Source organism: Microtus pennsylvanicus, chromosome 18 (genome assembly GCF_037038515.1).
Source record: "Microtus pennsylvanicus isolate mMicPen1 chromosome 18, mMicPen1.hap1, whole genome shotgun sequence".
In the NCBI taxonomy this organism is placed as follows: Eukaryota; Metazoa; Chordata; class Mammalia; order Rodentia; family Cricetidae; genus Microtus; species Microtus pennsylvanicus.
In genome coordinates, this window is record NC_134596.1 from 10695980 (window position 1) to 10718583 (window position 22604).

General features: G+C 31.1%; 1 long non-coding RNA gene and 1 other non-coding gene across 3 annotated transcripts; both read left to right on the plus strand.

Annotated features, from left to right (window-relative positions):
- The first annotated feature begins 4303 nt into the window (after positions 1–4303).
- Positions 4304–22163, plus strand: LOC142837798 (uncharacterized). Of its 2 annotated transcripts, XR_012908345.1 has the most exons (6): positions 4304–12391; positions 12697–12785; positions 13551–13802; positions 15086–15222; positions 20860–20983; positions 22029–22163. It is a non-coding gene; the product is annotated as an uncharacterized LOC142837798 (long non-coding RNA). The 2 variants fall into 2 exon arrangements; XR_012908346.1 differs by lacking the exon at positions 20860–20983 and having other exon boundaries at positions 4306–12391.
- LOC142837993 (small nucleolar RNA SNORD64) lies at positions 5679–5748 on the plus strand. Its single transcript, XR_012908443.1, has one exon. It is a non-coding gene; the product is annotated as a small nucleolar RNA SNORD64 (small nucleolar RNA).
- Positions 22164–22604: the final 441 nt, after the last annotated feature.

A 22604-nucleotide genomic window follows, 5' to 3' on the forward strand; every position in this document is an offset into this window, starting at 1 on the left:
CCTTTATTTTACCTACTGACTTATTGTACATTTGTTCTATTTATTTTGCTTACTTCCCCTTAACTTATTGTACAGTTGATCTATTTATTGCCGATTTTACCTATGGTGGGATTGTGTAACTTTATATATAGTTTTGCTGACATTTATTTTTGGACTTACCCACTAACTTATTTATTTATTTACCCACTAACTTATTTATTTACTTACCCACTAACTTATTTATTTATTTACCCACTAACTTATTTATTGTACATATGATTTACATATTTTATTTATTTACTTACCCACTAACTTATTTATTTATTTACCCACTAACTTATTTATTTACTTACACGCTAACTTATTTATTTATTTACCCACTAACTTATTTATTGTACATATGATTTACATGTTTTATTTATTTACCCGCTACCTTATTTATTGTACATATGATTTACATGTTTTATTTATTTATTTACCAGCTACCTTATTTATTGTACATAAGATTTACATGTTTAATTTATTTACTTACCCACTAACTTATTTATTTATTTACCCACTAACTTATTTATTTACTTACCCACTAACTTATTTATTTATTTACCCACTAACTTATTTATTGTACATATGATTTACATATTTTATTTATTTACTTACCCACTAACTTATTTATTTACTTACCCACTAACTTATTTATTTACTTACACGCTAACTTATTTATTTATTTACCCACTAACTTATTTATTGTACATATGATTTACATGTTTTATTTATTTATTTACCCGCTACCTTATTTATTGTACATAAGATTTACATGTTTTATTTATTTACTTACCCACTAACTTATTTATTTACTTACCCACTAACTTATTTATTGTACATATGATTTACATGTTTTATTTATTTACTTACCCGCTAACTTATTTATTGTATATATGATTTACATGTTTTATTTATTTACTTACCCACTAACTTATTTATTTACTTACCCACTAAATTATTTATTTACTTACCCACTAACTTATTTATTTACTTACCCACTAACTTATTGTACATATGTTTTACATGTTTTATTTATTTACTTACCCGCTAACTTATTTATTTACTTATACGCTAACTTATTTATTTATTTACCCACTAACTTATTTATTATTTACCCACTAACTTATTTATTGTACATATGATTTACATGTTTTATTTATTTACTTACCCGCTAACTTATTTATTGTATATATGATTTACATGTTTTATTTATTTACTTACCCGCTAACTTATTTATTTACTTACCCACTAACTTATTTATTTACTTACCCACTAACTTATTTATTTATTTACCCACTAACTTATTTATTGTACATATGATTTACATGTTTTATTTATTTACTTACCCGCTAACTTATTTATTTACTTACACGCTAACTTATTTATTTACTTACCCACTAACTTATTTATTATTTACCCACTAACTTATTTATTGTACATATGTTTTACATGTTTTATTTATTTATTTACCCACTAACTTATTTATTTACTTACCCACTAACTTATTTATTTATTTACCCACTAACTTATTTATTTACTTACCCACTAACTTATTTATTGTACATATGATTTACATGTTTTATTTATTTATTTACCCGCTAATTTATTTATTGTACATATGATTTACATGTTTTATTTATTTACTTACCCGCTAACTTATTTATTGTATATATGATTTACATGTTTTATTTATTTACTTACCCACTAACTTATTTATTTACTTACCCACTAACTTATTTATTTACTTACCCACTAACTTATTCATTGTACATATGTTTTACATGTTTTATTTATTTACTTACCCGCTAACTTATTTATTTACTTACATGCTAACTTATTTATTTATTTACCCACTAACTTATTTATTATTTACCCACTAACTTATTTATTGTACATATGTTTTACATGTTTTATTTATTTACCCACTAACTTATTTATTTACTTACCCACTAACTTATTTATTTATTTACCCACTAACTTATTTATTATTTACCCACTAACTTATTTATTGTACATATGTTTTACATGTTTTATTTATTTACTTACCCGCTAACTTATTTATTTACTTACATGCTAACTTATTTATTTATTTACCCACTAACTTATTTATTATTTACCCACTAACTTATTTATTGTACATATGTTTTACATGTTTTATTTATTTACCCACTAACTTATTTATTTACTTACCCACTAACTTATTTATTTATTTACCCACTAACTTATTTATTATTTACCCACTAACTTATTTATTGTACATATGTTTTACATGTTTTATTTATTTACCCACTAACTCATTTATTTATTTACCCACTAACTTATTTATTTACTTACCCACTAACTTATTTATTTATTTACCCACTAACTTATTTATTGTACATATGATTTACATGTTTTATTTATTTACTTACACGCTAACTTATTTATTTATTTACCCACTAACTTATTTATTGTACATATGTTTTACATATTTTATTTATTTACCCACTAACTTATTTATTTATTTACCAACTAACTTATTTATTTACTTACCCACTAACTTATTTATTTATTTACCCACTAACTTATTTATTGTACATAGGATTTACATGTTTTATTTATTTACTTACACGCTACCTTATTTATTTACCCACTAACTTATTTGTTTACCTACTAACTTATATATTGTACATATTATTTACATGTTTTATTTATTTATTTACCCACTAACTTATTTATTTACTTACCCGCTAACTTATTTATTTACTTACCCACTAACTTATTTATTTATTTACCCGCTAACTTATTTATTGTACATATGATTTACATGTTTTATTTATTTACTTACACGCTAACTTATTTATTTACTTACCCACTAACTTATTTATTTATTTACCCACTAACTTATTTTATGTACTTACCTACTAACTTTGTTTATTTATTTGTTGTAGTCTTGAGTGATTTATTTATTGCCATTTTTATCTACTCTGTGGATTGCTTAGCTCTATGGACTTCCTCACATTTATTTGTGGGCTTATTCACTAACTTATTGTACATTTGGTATATTTAATGATTTTGCTTACTTACCAACTAAATTATTTATTGTTTATATCATTTATTTGTTTACCCACTAACTTATTTATTATATATTTGATCTATTTAATGATTTTGCTTACTTACCAACTAACTTATTTATTGTTTATATTATTTATTTGTTTACCCACTAACTTATTTATTATATATTTGATCTATTTAATGATTTTGCTTACTTACCAACTAACTTATTTATTGTTTATAGTATTTATTTGCTTACCCACTAACTTATTTATTGTATATTTGATCAATTTAATGATTGATTGACTTACCCACTAACATTTATTTATTTGTTTGTTTGTTTGTTTGTTTGTTTGTTTGTTTATTGTGGTCTTGTAGGTTTAATTATTGCCATTTACCTATTGGGTTTATTTAACATGATGGACTTGCAAAGTATTTATTGCGGTTTATTTATTGCCTTTATACGTATCTGCAGATTGATTGGCTTTATTCACTTGCAGACATATCTATTTATGGTTTTATAATATGTGTACTTGCCAACTAATTTAATTAGTGTATATTTGATCTATTTAATGATTGATTCATTTAATTACCAATTAATGTATTTATTATTATCTTTGATAGTTTAAAAAAAGACTATCTGGAATGATTATCAACTTGCTGTCATCTATTTAAACACTAGTTTATTTATTATAGTTGCTCTATTTAATGATTTTATTTGCACAGTAATTATTGCACACTATGGTTTTATTTATTTTACTAACTTATTTAAGCTATTTATTTATTTGCTTGGTTGTTTGCTAGCCTCTTGATCTGTTTATTCCCTTTCTTGAGTGTTGGTGGTGGTATTTATATGCATACTTACTAACTTATTTATTGCACACTTTATTGGCATCTTGATCTGTTCATTGCCTGTTTTACCTATCAGGGGATTTATTGACATTAATTACTTACTTGCTGGCTAATTTATTTTCTTACTTACCACTCTGCTCATTTATTTATTTGGTTGTTTGGTTATTTATTGTCTTTATGATTTTAACGATGAATTCATTTACTTATTTATGCACTACCTTATTTATTGTCTTCATCTCCATAATTATTTCATTTACTCACTATTTATATACCTATATATATTTTTTTTAATTATTAGCTTCTTGATTTTTATTTATTGTCATTCTGCTATATTTATTGTCTTCATTTATTTATTGATTTAGTGATTGATTTCATCTTTATATATTGGAATGCTGGTATATTTAGTTATTTATTTCCTACTTGATCTATTTATTAGCTTTCTTTCCCAATGATTGATTGTCTATATATTTGCTTGTTTGCATATTTATGTTTCTATATATCACTTTGTCTATGTATATTAATGAGCATTTTATTGGTTAATTTGATTTGCAGGTATAATTTATTTGATCTATTTATTGACTTTCTATTTATTGATTTGAGTTAATAGCTTGCTATCATATTTATTTTCATTTTTCAAGTGAATTGTTTATTTGTTCATTCATCTATTGTCTTGATCTATTTAATGATTAACTTAGTGACTACCTATTGTTTTCTAGATCTAGTTTATTGGCTTACTGCTATATCGATTAATTTACTGAATGATCAATTGCTTTCTGATCTGTTTAATTATTGACTTTCTGGCATTATATATATTATGGTCTTCATCTATTTTTTTTGCTTGATTAAGTGACTGGCTTCTTAATCTAGATATAGGTGTGGTCAGTGGATCACATAGTGTTGAGAAATAGCACAAAAATTTTGCCATTATAGAATCATCTATAAAATCATCTAAAAAGGTGAGCTCCTGTTTTGTCCCTTCTGGAGGATTCAGTTACCAATTAAAATTGTTATGCATAAATGTCATTAGAAAACCTTGGTAAGAACGATGGGTTTTTAATGACAGGTATTTGAATTACATTTGGAAAGGGATGGTTTTTTACTATATTCTATGAAACCCTGGATCTCACCGTTACTATGATACTGATATGATGGTTAATTTTTGTCTCTACATTTACTGTTAATTTAAATGTTTATTTAATTATATTTTGATGCTGGGGATTGAATCCTAGGGCCTTGTGTACTGTCATTATCTTTAGTGTTAAAATGCAGTGTACAGACAATATTTGTGTGAATTCTTAAATTTTATGGTTCTGTTTATTTTGTTCATCTTTGGTCTTGTAATATAACTCTGTAAAACTCATAATATTCCTGCCTCTGCCTCCCAAGTGTGGTACTACAGCCTTGCATTATTGCATTACTCCCATCTAGCAGATTCATTTATTTAATTATTGAGACAGAGGCAGATATGCTGAAAGAATGCATGAATGAGCATTGAGATTAGACATAAGACCTACTGCATCTCACTAGGGAACTAACCATACACTTAGCCTGGACACTTCACATTTTTTTTTCAGGGCTGGTAATTTAGCCCAGAATCTTATTTATGTGAAGGAATTAATGTCACTGAACCATCACTCTAAACTTTGAATGTCTTTCTAAAGCAGACCCCTCACTGTCTTTCCTACCACACCAGTACCAAGTACCCACAACCACATACCACATTACAATTGTTACCTAGGATCTCAGTAAATACCTTGTCAAAGACCTTGGCTGGATTTATGATGAGCTATGTTTACTGAGCATGATGAAATGAGGCTCAAAGTGATGATTACTCTGAAATCTAGCCAAAGTGTCATTTTAATGACTTAGGTAACAAAGTTAATTTATTCCCAAGGAGACTGGAGCTGTAGATCTTTTCACTATAACAAACTTGGTTTTATACCTAGTCATTCCCTGTTGTAAAGTGCCTCCATATTCCCATCCTGCAGTAGCTTTCTCCCTGCTTTCCTTCTACTATAGAAACCTGAGAAAGACATTGGAAGCTAATGTCTTCCTTCCAGTCATCAAGTTCTTACTCTCTGCGATCATTTCTGGAGCCTGTTCTTAGTCATTCTCAATTTCCATTCACTATATTGAGATATTACTAGTAAGATACTCAATTGATTTTTTTTTTACTTTGAATGAGATATTTAGAGAATGAGTGTGAATCCAGACAGAGAAGTTAATGTATATTTATCCTCACAATGCATTTCAATAGAGTGTTAGTCTGAAACAAATGGTTTCAATTAACTCTGATTCCTCATATTGAATATGAGTAATTACTTTATAAACATCAGTTAGTTTATTTTCATTTTGGGGCAGTAAGGTAACTTATTACTATTTTCAAACACTTGATTTGGCAGAGCCTGGAAGATTACATCTCTACCGGTTGTTTTTGTTCCTCTTCAGCTTTGTTTTTATATAGTAGCTACTGCTGTGTTTTTTTTTTTTTACTGTGGAAAATTCACATGCCTTTGTTAGATTTACTTCTGAACCTTTGCATATCTGCTTGAAGATACAAGTAGATTTTATACAGTTGTAAAATACTCGGGTTAGAATAATTTTTATAACTGATAAAATTTAAATATATATTAACTTACTGGGACAATCTACGATGATTCTTGATTGATAACATTATCTTACATGGTTCAGAGTCAAACCAGAAAAATAATTTTATTGTACTTTACTTTTTGGTTTATTTAGTAAAAGTTAAAAGATGGTATGTGTAGAGGTTTTTCAAATGATTACTGTAATAAAATAACTTGATACAAGGTAAAATTTCTGTTACTTCCTGGTAAAATCAGTTCATAAGAATTATGGAAAACAGTGAATTTTATGATTATGTTGGAGTGGCTAAGGTTGGTCTTAAACAAGGGGTTATGAGAAGTGCAATTAAGTATAAATTGGGAAAATACATTTATGGAGTCATACAAGTATGATTATTTCATGTTATCTTGATCCTAAGATCACAAATCACATGTTTGTTAAAGTATATAAGAAATATTTTTATAGTTTAGGCATAAAAATAGGCTTTCTAGTTTAAGGCCTCATATTTTTACGATTATTTTAGCTGGCTTTCAATGAGCACTCACTTGGTAACATTACTAGTTCAAGATGATTTATATATAGTAATCATGGTTATGTGTTTGTCAGAAAAGCTTACCCTAATTTGAGTAACAGATCTCTATGTCATGATAATTCATGATGGAACATAGCCCTGTTATAATATCTACGATTGAATGTACACAGCTACATTATAATAGAATAATGCACCATTTGTTGTTTTAACATTATATAGAATATTGATAGATGATATTTTGCATTTGAAGATAATTAACTTATGAGAATGACTTTTGCTTGTTCATGAATTTCTAGACTCAGTGAGGGCCATAATAAAGGATGTAGCAGATAAGAGGGTACAATTTAAATGAGATCTATGTCATGGCTTTACCCAAATAAGAAGTAATTTGTGGGTGAATCTGAACATCTTTAACTTAATGATAGGAAAGATGTCTATGAACAGAAAACACTGCTTTATGCTGTGTTTAAAGAGTTGTGGTTATATAGTGTAAAGACTCTACTCAAGACTCACGATGGACTAATATGCCATTGTGTATCTAAAAGATCTAGCAAGGCAGATATCTAATGGAAAATTTCTGTTGGGTAATTTGAATTGTATTGTGCATATTCTAAATATTATTATCATTTAAATCCATAAGTCATGTGTTTATATAAAATTATTTGTCTTCGACATTTGTACCACATCTTTATTATCATAATTTATAGGGGTTTTATTACATGAAATATTTGAAATGTAAAATTTCTGCTGTTCTTGATGTAAGTGTGATTGTCCCATGTATTTATATGTATGTGAATACAGTTTTATATACATATTAACTCATAAGTATCTATACTTAGAACTTTTGGGTTCACCAGAGATTATTATATGGTTTCATAAGTGGTATGATAACAGCTATTGTTTTTTGTGTTTGTTCATTGTGAACTGTGCACTGTTAAGGGCCAACATTGTTTTTAATTTTGTTCATTGTGAATGGTGAAATGTTAAGGGCCAATATTGCTTTTAATTGGAAATGCTGTATCATACAGTGTGAACTGTACAATGTTAAGGGCCAACATTGTTTTTAATTTTGTTCATTGTGAATGGTGAAATGTTAAGTAAGGGCCAATATTGCTTTTAATTGGAAATGCTGTATCATACAGTTATAGTTATCAAACACCAGGTTTCTATCAGTGATTCTTCCATGCTTCCATGCAGTCATGTTTTTAGAAATTAAGTCAGTGAGCTACATAAGATTTGATCACCATCCCCATTAACATGTTTGTGGGACTTCGTATTGTATAGTGCAGACTTTCTAACTAGTCCCGTCAAATTCTCAGCTTGTTTATGTTTTTATACATTTTTAAAAAAATCTGACCTCATGGTGTTTAACTACTGCTGAAGTAATAGACTAACTGTAGAGTGTCTCAAATTCTTACATTTGTAGAAACACCATCAACTGCCATATGCACATGGTGTTATTAATACCTGTTCAGTCATAACATTAGAGGTATCATACTATTTTGTATTTAATTTATATGAGGTTTATTTTTGTGTATATGTATCATACTATTTTGTACTTAATTTTATGAGGTTTATTTGTGTATATATGTATCATACTACTTTGTACTTAATTTATATGAGGTTTATTTGTGTGTGGATATGTATCATACTATTTTGTAGTTAAGTTATATGAGGTTTATTTGTGTATATGTATCATACTATTTTGTACTTAATTTATATGAGGTTTATTTGTGTATATATGTATATAGATACATTGTGTATATATACAGATAGTTTTATGTATATTCAGATACTTTTGCCTATGTATATCATTTTTATTCAATTTTTCTGAATGTATTTTACTTTTAAAATTTAAATGGTTTTTGTGTGTTAAAATGTAATGTACTAAGTCTCTAATGTGTCAAATGTATGTAGTGAATTTATATTAAAAATTTCAGGAATCGATGTTAACACATGTATTAAGAAATTGTGTTTAAAACAGTTGGCCTGTAATAGATCTTAAAATTTCTGCTGTTCTTGATATAAGTGTGATTGTCCCATGTATTTACATGTATGTGAATAGTTTTATATACATATTAACTCATAAGTACCTACTCAATTAAAACAATAGTCACTAAAATGAAAAATTAGAACTTTGGGTTTCACCAGAGATTATTATATGGTTTCATAAGTGGTATGATAACAGCAATTTTTTTTACGTTTGTTCATTGTGAATGGTGAAATGTTAAGTAAGGGCCAACATTGCTTTTAATTGGAATTGCTGTATCATACAGTTATAGTAATCAAACACCAGGTTTCTATCAGTGATTCTTCCATGCTTCCGTGCATCAGTCATGTTATTAGAAATTAAGTCAGTGAGCTACATAAGATTTGATCACCATCCCCATTAACATGTTTGTGGGACTTCGTATTGTATAGTGCAGACTTTCTAACTAGTCCCGTCAAATTCTCAGCTTGTTTATGTTTTTATTCATTTTTTAAAAAAATCTGACCTCATGGTTTTTAACTACTGCTGAAATAATAGACTAACTGTAGAGTGTCTCAAATTCTTACATTTGTAGAAACACCATCAACTGCCATATGCACATGGTGTTATTAATACCTGTTCAGTCATAACATTAGAGGTATCATACTATTTTGTACTTAATTTATATGAGGTTTATTTGTGTGTATATATATATGTATATAGATACATTGTGTATATATACAGATAGCTTTATGTATATTCAGATACTTTTGCCTATGTATATCATTTTTATTCAATTTTCTGAATGAATTTTACTTTATACATTTATAAATTCTTTTTGTGTGTTAAAATGTAATGTGCTAAGCCTCTATAATGTGTCAAATGTATGTAGTGAATTTATATTAAAATTTTCAGGACTAGATGTTAACACATGTATTAAGAAAAAAAATGTGTTTAAAATAGTTGGCCTGTAATAGATTTTAAAATGTATATGGTTTTAGGAAAAGAAATTATTTTTGCTGATAAAATATTCATATTTATACATTTCATTTATTGATGTGATCATTTGAGTGATGTTGAATTACCTAAACATTGTTAAGAAAGGACACTTATGTGTTTATATATCTCTTATAGAAATGTAAAATACAATATATATTTACAAATATGAGTGTATAGTCTACCATGATGTCTTTTCAGCTACTAAATTATGAGTGTAACTCAAGCATAAATCTTAAGGTGTCACTTTTTTGAAAATTACGTATATTGTATAAAGAGCATGTACTATCATTTTATTTTTCTGGCCACAGATATTTGTGTATATTTTTCCAAAAGATACCTCAAAATTACATAGGTATATCCATCTGATACCTGGCAAAATGTAACATTATAAGGAATGAGCTATTTTTATCAAACAGCTTGTATTTCTACAGGTGTAAATATCATGTAAATATCATTGTCTTTTACAATTTATATGACCAGCTGATAGTTTCTGAGGGGGAAACATAGAGCTCAGTGTTTCATATTTGTTTGAATGCCAAAGTAGAAAGTTAAACACTAACATTTTCTACTCCATCCTCCTAGTAGCCTAGTTGACCTTTTTTTCTACTTTTTGTCAAATTTCATGAAGATTTTGTACTACCTCTTAGGACACTGCAAAGTTTTGTATGTGTTTCCTGGTTGCATGACAATATTCAAGACAACTTTGTAAATAATATTGAAATACAGCATTTGAAGGTCTTGTCTGTCAAGACGAACAAGAGTGCCACAGGGTATGAATTGAGTACATCATTGGAAGCCTTTGCTTCTTTTCATTTGTGGTGTGAATTTATCACATTGTATGTTTATTACTTATTGATGGTATAGTAGTAAGATTTAATTTTAACTTTGGCTACTTACCTCAAGATAATTCATCATTTCCCATAGGATATAATTAAGGCTTATGGTACATGTAAGGGCATAAATCTTCATTCTGTGCCTCTAGTAATGATAGACTATTAATGTAAATATTTCTTTCTAGTCCTTGTAAGAAACATCTATTAAAAGAGTTTCTTCTACCTCCTTGAATTAATACATTATTATGTTCACATTGCATGACAGCTTTCAAGACAGGTTGTAAATAACTGATACATCTTTCCATTTGAAAAATGCATTTTCAGATGCATATTCACAACAAAAGATAAACCTGTAAATATTACATTTAGTACTACTCAGTGTATTAAGTATAAAATTCTGAGTAAGCTATTTTTGCTTGGAGAAAACTTACTTAAAGAAAACTAGATTTATTTTCATGGAAGAAGTATTGTGACAAGTAATTCAAATTTTGAGTTAAGTTGAGAATTGCTAAAAGCATTGTTTCTTGATTCTAACCAAGGCACACTTGTTTTTCATATGTAATTATATTTTTTCACATACATTATAGTAGTAATGTGTAATGTTTGATTTTTTTAACCTGTATTCCAACTTTACAAATTATAAAATAACTTTTATTTCTAGTTCGCAATCTCAATGCTATTACTAGACACATTTTGTGATAATAAAGAGCGTATAACTTTGTAAATTTATAATTTTTGCTTTCTGAGATACGGTTTCAATACATACAAGTCTAAAAATTGTTTAATATTTATATATTTTTCATCTGAGATTATTAAAGTTGGATATCTATTGTTCCCTCTGAAGTACTTTAAGAAAAAGTAGGCTGTATGATATATAAGGCAATATTAGTTACGAAGTAGAGTTCGGCTATATGCGGAACACCAACTAGCACCTGCCAAGAGAGACCATGCACAGCTGCACATCCATTTGCGACATCCTGGGCTATCAAGGGCTATCAAGATACTGTCAGCAGAAAGTATGGAAGCAGAACTGAACCCCTCCCTACAGGAACAGAAGTATAAGAATATGTCTTTTATCATTTCAGTTTCTCAAATTTAATAACACAATGTCTGTAGCTTAAGATGATTATAATATAACATTTAAAATATTGTTTTTCAATAGAAGTGGGGTTTGTGGTATTGTAATTGAAGAAAAGAACAATTTACATATAGATACATTTTAGTTTTTCAAACTAAGGTATATAATTAAGAATACTAATAATACGTGGGTGATTGATTTGTTTAAGGTAGACAATGTATATCTGCTTTGAGATTGCCACCTAGAATAAATGAAAAATTTAGGCAAACAGAAAACATGTTCAAGAAGGATGTTAAATTTTTACTGCCTCTGTCTTTGTATGTTTTAAGGCCTTTGCTAATAAGCATCTTAACAAGAAGAAATAGACCTTTTTTTCCCAGTAGCTTTGATTGTCAACATCCCGGGAGTGATGGGTTGCCTTATCCCAAAGTTCTGTTTTTGAGCACTAGAGGATCTCATGTGACAGCAAAGAGTATTACATTAGCCACGTGAGTATTAAACTGATTGTATTTCAAGCGATGAACCAATGAGCAAAACTGAGTAAACATTGATAATGGCATTATTCCTCATGGATATGGGATGGTATAATAGATAAAGCTTTTGCATGGCACCTTCAGACAGGTTGTAGCAAGTTTTCCTATTACATATTTGTACATGGACTGTAACCCAGGGTAGGAAGCATGCTAAAGTAAAAGCTGAGCCAATAAACTTAGCCATTCCAATTATATAAGGAAAGACTAGATTATTCCTTCGTTGCATGCATTTGATTTGCTTCAGGAATCTATTTTTTCAGGAGGTCATGACGACAGACTTAAATCTACGTTTGATCAACTTTTGGAGTCGAAGACAAATTACTTTTAAAGTGTTATCTGCAGCCTAGAGGTAAACAAAGACATTAATATTATTAATTTAAGTACAGCAAAGTAATATTTTTTCCAACTTTATTATTTCCACACATTTGAATTTTCTTTTTTAAAGAAATGATTTTTCCAATGGCTGGAATCTAACCACATCACCAGTCTTCCTGATACAGTCCTATTAAAATTAACAATTATTCAATAAAATTATGATTTTATGCATGTACAGATGGGTATGAGCTTACCTTTTTGATTAGTTTTGTGAGTTGGAAAAAACATGTTAATAATAGTCTAGAATAAATGGTGTATCAGTTAAATGTGGATACTGCTCTTATAAAGGCCCTGAGTTTAGTTCTCTGAACCCATGCTTAGTAATATAGAACCATCATATACATGTACATCAAAAAACACCCAAACTTAATCTCAAATATATATGATCCAAGTATTTCTTTGGTCTCATTCTTGAGTGAACATGGCAACAAGAGCATCATGCTGGTGATCACATTATATGCATAGTCAGAAACCTGAGTGACCAGGATAAGGAGAGTAGATGGGGAAATGGTTCAATAAACAATGTCTGATTACTTGAAAATGTTTATGCTTAACAAAGTAGCTAGTTATTGAATATACAAAATGAAAACTCATAAGATCAATACTAATGTGCTCATCTGTGTTAATAAGATATTTTGATTGACTAATACTCATGGGCCAATGAATAAGAAAAATGTGTTTATATAAACATAAAAATGCTTTACTTTATTGTTCTGAATTTCTTCCTCTGTGCTTTCAGGTAGTCACCAAACTGGATAATCATTGTTTGTACAAGATTGCTAATTGGAAAAAGGTCTAGAAGGTGTGGCGTGAATGCTCTTACCAATCATTAAAACTGAACTAGCTATTTGGATGGAGACTGGAAGATGTCTTTGAAGACTTTTCTATATATTTAAAGACTTTTACTGTTTCTGATGGACTAACTCAAGAAAAGAATGATGACACTGACATTAACTTCAGTGTTTTCGGCGCTGCTCATAATGACTGCAGGGTAATTTTGAAGCTGATTTAAAGTTCAGTTATAACTGATCATAAATTTATAAAGAACTTTCACCTTGTTTTGCCTTTTCAAATGGTTTGACTTCATAGCATAGCCTGAGTTGTACTGAGCTGAAACAATATTGTATGAAACATTTTTAGTTCTTTTTATTGATTTTTTTTTCTACTTATCATGTACATTAGATCCATGTATGTCTTTTTTGGGGACCTCATTGTTTAGGTTCTCTATTGTCATTTGTAGGCTTTTTTTCGTTGCTTTATGTTTAAATATCACTTAGGAGACATGTAATAATTGTCTTTCTTTGTCTGGGTTACCTCATTCAACATGTTTTCTAGCTCCATCCATTTGCTTGCATATTTCAAGATGTCATTTTTTTTTCTGCTGTGTAGTGCTCCATTGTGTAATTGTACCACATTTCCTTATCCATTCTTCATTTGAGGGCCATTTAGGTGGCATGAAGCTTTTCATTACCTTTAAAATTCATCAAGATTTTAACATCCAGCGAGTTCTGTTACTTTGGGGAGCATTTTTTATAAATATATGAATGCATCTTTCATCTGTTGAGAGTAGCTGTTTATTTTCTATGTAGCACTGATCCTTGTAGAAATATGAACCTTAGAGCTATTTCATCGTTTCTATTTTCATGTACCATGGCAAAGTATATAAAAATCTAAATTTGAGTAAGTGTATTTGATCATTTACTAAAATTATAAATATTTTAGTTAACAGTGGTATGTGAATTTGTCGTAATATATCATAAAGTGCTATTTATTAAATATCATTAAATCATCATGCTATTTCATTTATTTGTTCTTTTGAGTTTCCATACTGAGTGTCTCTTATAACTTCATTTGTAAATGAGTCTGTAAACAAGTCATGTATGTCAAATAAAATACTGTATGTTTTGTATTTTCTTTGTTTTGTTACTATTTTGTACATAAATAAATACAATCATGTTCTCAAATACAATCATGTTTTCTCATGTGTCATTGGAGTCATTTTTTTTCTTTTGAAAGCATGTTTATGTTCACACCATTTTTATCTGTGTCATCCCTAATTTCTCATCAGATATTTTCCATTTGTTCTGCCCCATATTAATGTGCTAGATAAAAGTAATATTTACTTTGACTTACACTTTTATAGTCTTACAAATCAAGCATATAGAAACATAATTTGCTGCATGCCTGTTATTGCTTCTTCTAATAACTTGTTATTGTGATTTATGCTGTCTTACCTATTCTATTAAGTTCAGCCTCCTTTCTCTTCTTTTTCAGAATATTTCCTGTAGTCAAATTAATGTTCATAATTGTCAAGTTGGGAAAAAATGCAGCTTTAATTTTGTTTGCACCACATTTAATAGATTTAAGTAGGACAGAATAGATTAAGTTGAGTCTTCCTATACTACTTCAAGGTATGTCTTCTATCTGTAACTAAATGTTTCCATTACCATATCTATGGTATATGGAATTTATTTTTACATCCTTTCCCATATTATACTGTAGTGCATGTTGGACCTCTAACCTTCAGTAATCTTCCTACCTCTGCATATCCCTGAAATACTATTTAGTATTTCCCAGTGTTCTGATCCCGTTCTTGGAGAGGTGTCTAAGTGATTCAAAGTACCTAATGTGTTTGCAGAGTGGGTTCTATTCCCAGCTCTTAAGTTGTCTCTGGTTGTAGCTAAAGCTTCAAAATAACTATTTCCTCTCTTCTCTGTGGGAAGCTGGATTCATGGTCACATATATTACAAGCAAGATTTGCTTGCGCAAAGCCAGTTTACTATAACTTTTTCCTCTGCCCAGCAAGCATGAAATACTGTAGTTGCTCAGGTAGTAAATAATGGAGTGTTAATTTTCCCTGTCTTGTGGACTTCCTGTGTAGTTCGCTCCTGCTGCTGTGAATTCCCCGAAATAGCACCCGTGATTAATCACAAAAACATTTCTCAGATATTTTCATAATTTGGTCTTTAAATAGTTAAAATTACCTTCAGTTTTCTGAATCTTGTAAGGAGTGATAATAATGCCCAGCATCCAAAGGCACTCAAGGTACATTGTTCAGATATCTCTATGTACAGACTGATATGCATGATACAAAAACATTTTTCTGACATAAAATAGAAAAAGTGGTTGTTAATCTTAACAGTCATGTACCCTGGGATTCTTTGTAGCTGGCACCCTGACTTTAGCTTGCATTGTTTACAGCTTTCTAAGACCATACATAGATAAGTTTTTAACACATACCACTTTCCAGCACTGAGATACACGGCTTCTGGGAGCAGCATACTCTGCATTCAAAATCCCTCAAACTATTTGAAAAATTATGCCAGTCTCCTTTGATGACATGTCCTGTCTTTAATGACAGACCCATTCTAGCTTCCAAACCTCTCCAGGTATTTCATAGTAAATCACAAAACAAAAGATTCCATGTTTGCATTTTAGTGAAAGAGAAAGTGAGGAATTTGTCTTCCTGGAACTTTTACAGCTCTATAACATTCTACCGTTACCCGGTAATTATCCTATTCATCAGATAAATGTCAAGGCTATGTCAATTATCTAGTTATTGATGGTAGGGCATCAGAGGATATTTGTGTGGTTATCTCTGAAGCAGTCTTATTCCCAGGATTGGCAAAGTTTAGTTCCATGGAAGCTCTCCTCTGTACCTTTTACTTTTCAGAGAGATTCACACTGATTTACTCTGTGTCGTATTTTTGATAGGACTGTTTCTTTAAAAATTTTTTAGTAATCTTTTATAGTGAAGATGTCCCCCATCTGTTTACTTTAACATCAATTTATTTTGCCATATGCATTCGTAATAGGTTGTCCTTGACTGAATGCACCATATGTGAACATCCTTCCAAAGATTTGTGTTCAGGGAATCAAAATCATTGTCACTTCCAAGACTGCCAAAGGTCTACTTGCCAGGAAAACAGATTAATAATCAAATTAAGGGTTGTTTCTTAATCATAAAATCAGGAAACAGGCATATTAACACAATAAGTATAAGTAGAAAAAAGGAAAGGAAAAATATTAGAAAAGTAGTTAACAACAGGGAAATGGAGTGAAAATAAGGATTTTTTGAATTTTAGAGGTAATGCTTTGCAATCAGATAATTGAATAAATATTCTGTTGTTGGAGGGGTAAGGCACAAGTACTCTGAAGAACAGGTACAATGTAATTTAAATAAGAGAAAAATAGTAAAGTTATAGGGGGAAAGAAAAATAAGGAAGGTAAGGAATTTGGAAGAAGGGAGAAAAGGAAAGAAAGGAAAAAGTATAGGTTAAAAGCAGAACAGGGACCCAGTTACTTTGGGTATTAAAGTAGATGGGGTAGGTACGGGAAAGAAAGATGGATGGATATATAGGGTATGGAAACTGTGATATGGTCCCACTGGAGCAGGGAAAAGGTATTAGTATCCATTTCAAAATAGAAAGATTCTCCCTCCTCCAGCAACTACCCACTACCAAAAGCACTTTGGAAGGAAAGCAGCTTAAAGGCTATCTATTCATTCCATCTGAGGTGGGGTTTTGGCTGGCTTGATCTTTTGTAAGTAGCCCCATCTTTCCTCATTACAAGCCCGCAATACTCTCCACAACCTTGCCTCTTACATTCTTACACAATGTCCATGAGTCTTAGTGTTGGTGGTGTTAATGTACTTCTACCATGTGAAACTGAGCATCCAATCTTTTTATCCTCATATCTTTAGCATGTTAACAAGTAGTGTATCTCTCCATTAACCACTGCAAAAAAAAAAAAGCCAAACCAACCCTTCTGGTGTAAGTTGAGGTCTCCCCAAATCTGTGAGCCTAATCATAAATATTCAAAAGGGAACTTGGTATTATGCTTGTATAGCAAAATAACAATATCCATTTCTAACCTAGGACTTAACACTTCTTCAACTGTGTGCATTTGAGAATTACAGGCATTAAATTACCTCTAGTGGAATGGACTCCATCCATTCAGAATACAGTAGAGGAAATAGATTCATCAGTCAAAAAATGTTAAATCCAACAAATTCTTCCCACAAAATATCCAGAAAATCTGGGACATCATTAAAAGACCAAAATAATAGGGATAGAAGTCCAGCTCAAAGGCACAGAAAATACATTGAACAAAATCATAGATGAAAACTTTCCCAGACTAAAGAAGGACATGCTTATGAAGTACCAGAAACGTACAGAACACAATTAGATGGGGCCAAAAAAAGTCCCCTACCACATAATAATCAAAACACTAAAGAGACAGAATAAAGAAAGAATATTAAGAAATTTAAAGGGAAAAGGCCAAGTACCATATAAAGGCAGACCTATCAGAAGTACACCCAACTTTTCAATGGAAAATCTAAAAGTCAGAAGGTCTTGGATAGATGTTCTGAAGAAACCAAGAGACCACAGATGCCAGCACAGATTACTATACCCAGCAAAGTTTTCAATCACCAACAGACAGAGAAAACAAGATACTTTCTGTCAAAAATTTTATATGGTATAACTAGCTAGCCAATTACTGATGCATATCACTGAGTGTGTCACTAGTACAGGGCTGAGACTCAACTCACTAAATATCTCTCGCTAGTTAGAACTAGCAAAAGGCCAGAGTGTATGAAGTGCAAAAATCACTTCCTTAACTGAATTGAAGCAATTTATGTAGTAAGTCTCATTTGTCTATTTCTATGACAAATATTTGATCTTAAAAGATAGTTATTTGCGTAACAACTGCTCATGTTTCATGGTTGAGCCAGAATAGAGCAACTGTAGCACAATTCCAAATTCTAAGCTGTCATATGTGACAGATGTAGTAATCACTATATGTACAGACGTGTTTATGACCTCCAGTTGCAGCAAGGATTATGTCCTTAGCCCTTATGAGATTCTCACTTATATTTTTTTTTAAATATTTAGTTATTTATTTATTATGTATACAATATTCTGTCTGTATGCCTGAAGGCCAGAAGAGGGCGCCAGACCTCTTTACAGATGGTTGTGAGCCACCATGTGGTTGCTGGGAATTGAACTCGGGACCTTTGGAAGAGCAGGCAATGCTCTTAACCACTGAGCCATCTCTCCAGCCCCTCTCACTTATATTTTTGTCTTTCCTGCACTAGTGTCCTGAAGATCAGTTTCTCATTTGCCTTATGTTCCTTGATTGGCTTTGAGAGAGGCAGAGAGAATCTCTAAAAATAATTTTAGAGATTTATTTATACAGTCTTGTTTATTCATAGAGCTTAAGTTTAAAGAAATCAAAATAGTTTTAAGATTTGTTTTAATTTATTTGGATATCTGTTTGTCTATCAATGCCACAAGTATGCAAGTGTTTGAGGAGCAAAGATTTTATTGGATCCCCCTGGAACGTCAGTTGGTGTGAGCTCCCCAACATGGGTACAAGGAACCAAACTTGGGTCATTCAGAACAGTAGCAAGTCTTTTCATCTCTGAGCTATCTCTCTAGCACTCAAATATGTTTTTGTTTGTTTGTTTGCTTGTTTCGTAGATATGTAGTAGAGAGCTTACCTAGTATACATGAGAGCCTGGATACAATTCTTAGTTTCATACACCTGGTAGTATAAACACAGAATGTTTCATGTGCTTGTGTCTGCAGTAGCCTACATATGCATATATGTCTATTTTCTATGGCTCACAAAGAAGTATTGATAAATGGTGCCAATAACGGTATTATTGTGTAATAATGAAATACCATATGGAACAAAGGTGCTATGAGACTCATTGCATATTCTTTTGAATGATCCTTCAGTTTTATCCTATTAAGACAAAATGTTGGTAGCTATCACTTCAAGCTGAGTAGATGGGAGGCTGAGAATTCAAGTGGAATTCTATATAAAGAAAAAATCAGGAGAGGGTAATATTTCATGCTTGCAACTCTAAATAAAGAGGGTGAGTTTAAGTACAGCATGGCAGCTTAGTGTGTGTCTGTGGATACAAACCAATAAGCAAAACTGATAGCTTTCAGTGGATGTTTCAATGATAATCAGCGATGTCAGGCAGGAAATATTGATTATCAGTTAAGCGCACATGGTGCTCATTCACAGAATCTATGTGCAGCTTCTAGAACCCACAATGCAGCCCATAATCATCTGTAACTTCAGTTCCAGGATACCTTATGTACTCTCCAAGCCCTAGGCAGGCACAAGCTTGCAAGCAAAGCACTCATATGCATTAAATTGAAATAAATTACAGAAAAAAAAAATTGGAAAGGAAGCTGGAGTGGTAACAGCTGATAAGAGCACTTGTTGCTATTGCAGGGGACCTAAGTTCAGCTCTAAGCACCTATCTTGGATATTTTCCAATTGCTTATAACTCCAGTTGTAGGTGATCCAACACCCTTCCCTGGCATTCATGGGCAATGAACTGATGTACACAAGCATATAGAAAGACACGTATACACAGAATTTGAAAAGTTTGAATAAATGTTGGGATCAGTGTATAGACAAATCTGCCATGTATATATATATATGTGTGTGTGTGTGTATATATATATATATACATATATATATTCACTCTAAGGAATCTTTATAAAATCCTTATGTAATCATTCTTGATTTAAAACAGAACACTATAAAAAGACGACCCATATAAAAACAAACTAATATTACAAATCATGTGTAAAGTTGAAAAAATACAAAGAGCTGAATGGTGAAATCACAGTAGTTTTCACTAACCAAAGTGTTTTGATATTAAAAAAATTAAAAATTGCAAATTACTACAAAATTGACACACTAATCAAGATTATTTTCCAATTTACCTTAATTACTATTAGAGATTATTCTTTTTTTTGTTTTTTGTTTCTTTTGGTTTTTGGTTTTTCGAGACAGGGTTTCTCTGTGGCTTTGAAGCCTGTCCTGGAACCAGCTCTTGTAGACCAGGCTGGTCTCGAACTCACAGAGATCCGCCTGCCTCTGCCTCCCGAGTGCTGGGATTAAAGGCGTGTGCCACCATCGCCCGGCCTAGAGACTATTCTTATACGTCCCAGGCTGACTTTCAAAGAGTTATGTAGCAAAGGATAGCCATTTAACTTTTGATTCCCCTGCCCCTACTTTAGGAGGATTCTGGGATTGCAGTCATGTATTACAGAGACAGGTCATGTGGTTCTGAGGCTCAAACTCAGAGATTCCTGTGGCTCAACAACTACTCTACCAATTGAACTACTACATCCCTAGCTAAAGGTAAACTTTTATATTTTCATCATTTAGAGCCTGGCATCATAGCCAATCCCCGTATTCCCAGTACTCCAGGAGTTGATTTAGGAGGATTACAAGAATGCAAGACCATTGTAAACTATGTAACACACATGGTATGGTGACTTCCACCTTCAAACCTAGTGTTCAGGATGCTGAGGCTGAAAAAACACTGAGAATTCAAAGACAGTCTGAAATACATATTGAGTTCCAGTTTAGGCTAGGATACAGGGTCAGAATATGTATAAAATAGCAATACTAAAAAACTACATAAAATTGTAACAATTGGGTACTCTTGGATGTTGTATACGTCAGTCAACAACTTTCTGGCTACATTCTTGTCATAGTATGTGCTATATTGCTTTCATCTTTTTACAGCTTTACTGTTTTCAATATAAGAAACAAGTCTTTAAGCTGAGGAATTTTGGTTTATGCTTACAAGTTCAAATACAGGGAGGCTTATTCAGTTCCATTTTTGATTTAATAGGCTAGGTTACATCCAGAAAACCTCTCTGAAAAAAAATAATTCATGCTTTTATATACTTTATAGCCTGTTGCTTTCATTTCAATATAAATCAGTGTTTTTATTTTTGTAGACTTTCTTCGAAAGACCTCACAAGTGTCACTGCATTTATTGTATTATTATTATTTTTTTTTTTGATTTTCGAGACAGGGTTTCTCCTTAGCTTTTGGTTCCTGTCCTGGAACTAGCTCTTGTAGACCAGGCTGGCCTCGAACTCACAGAGATCCGCCTGCCCCTGTCTCCCGAGTGCTGGGATTAAAGGCGTGCTCCACCACCACCCAGCCTTATTGTATTATTTATAAAATTTTGTCTAATATCATATTCAATCTACTATGTTTATAATAGTTGAAGACAGCATATATGAATTTGAATTTCATTAAACATATAAAAGATCAGATTGTGAAGTGATTGTCGGACTTAATAGAAATAAGTTTTCCTAAATTTTGATTCAGTTTTTACATGAGCAACATATGCATTTCGACTTATTTTATTTGTCTATTATTTCCGAAGAATGCGGTTTGCATCTAATCCGGGAATAGTGTTGCACAACTGTCGTCCCTAGCTCCTTACAACTCAACACAGGGAGGCTGAAGGCCTGAGGCCAGCTTGGCAACTCTGAGACCTCTTCTCCACATCTCAACAACAAAAAAAGGTGATATTATAATCTTTTATCTGTATATTCAGTAAATTTAAATTTGTAAAGTCTCAATAAATGTATCAGAATAAATCAATGGTGGAAGCAGATAACAGAAGAACTGAAAGATGTAAAAACATAAAAGATAATGGGATGTAACTTTGCTTCATATTGCACAAGGGGGGGTGGTTATGTTTTACGTTTAAATTACTGTTCTTAAGCCAGTAAAATTAAAATTTAAGTCAGGCAGCAATCAGGGAGACAGAGGCAGGCCGATCTCTGTGAATTTATGGCTAGCCTGGTGTATAGAGTGAGTTCCAGGACATCCTGGATACACAGAGAGACTCTGTCAAAGAAATTAATCTACCATCTTTCAATTTAGCCTCAAGCAGATTGATAGGAGAAAGGGAAAAATAGCAAATTCTTTGCCAAAATATTCCACCATGGCCCCT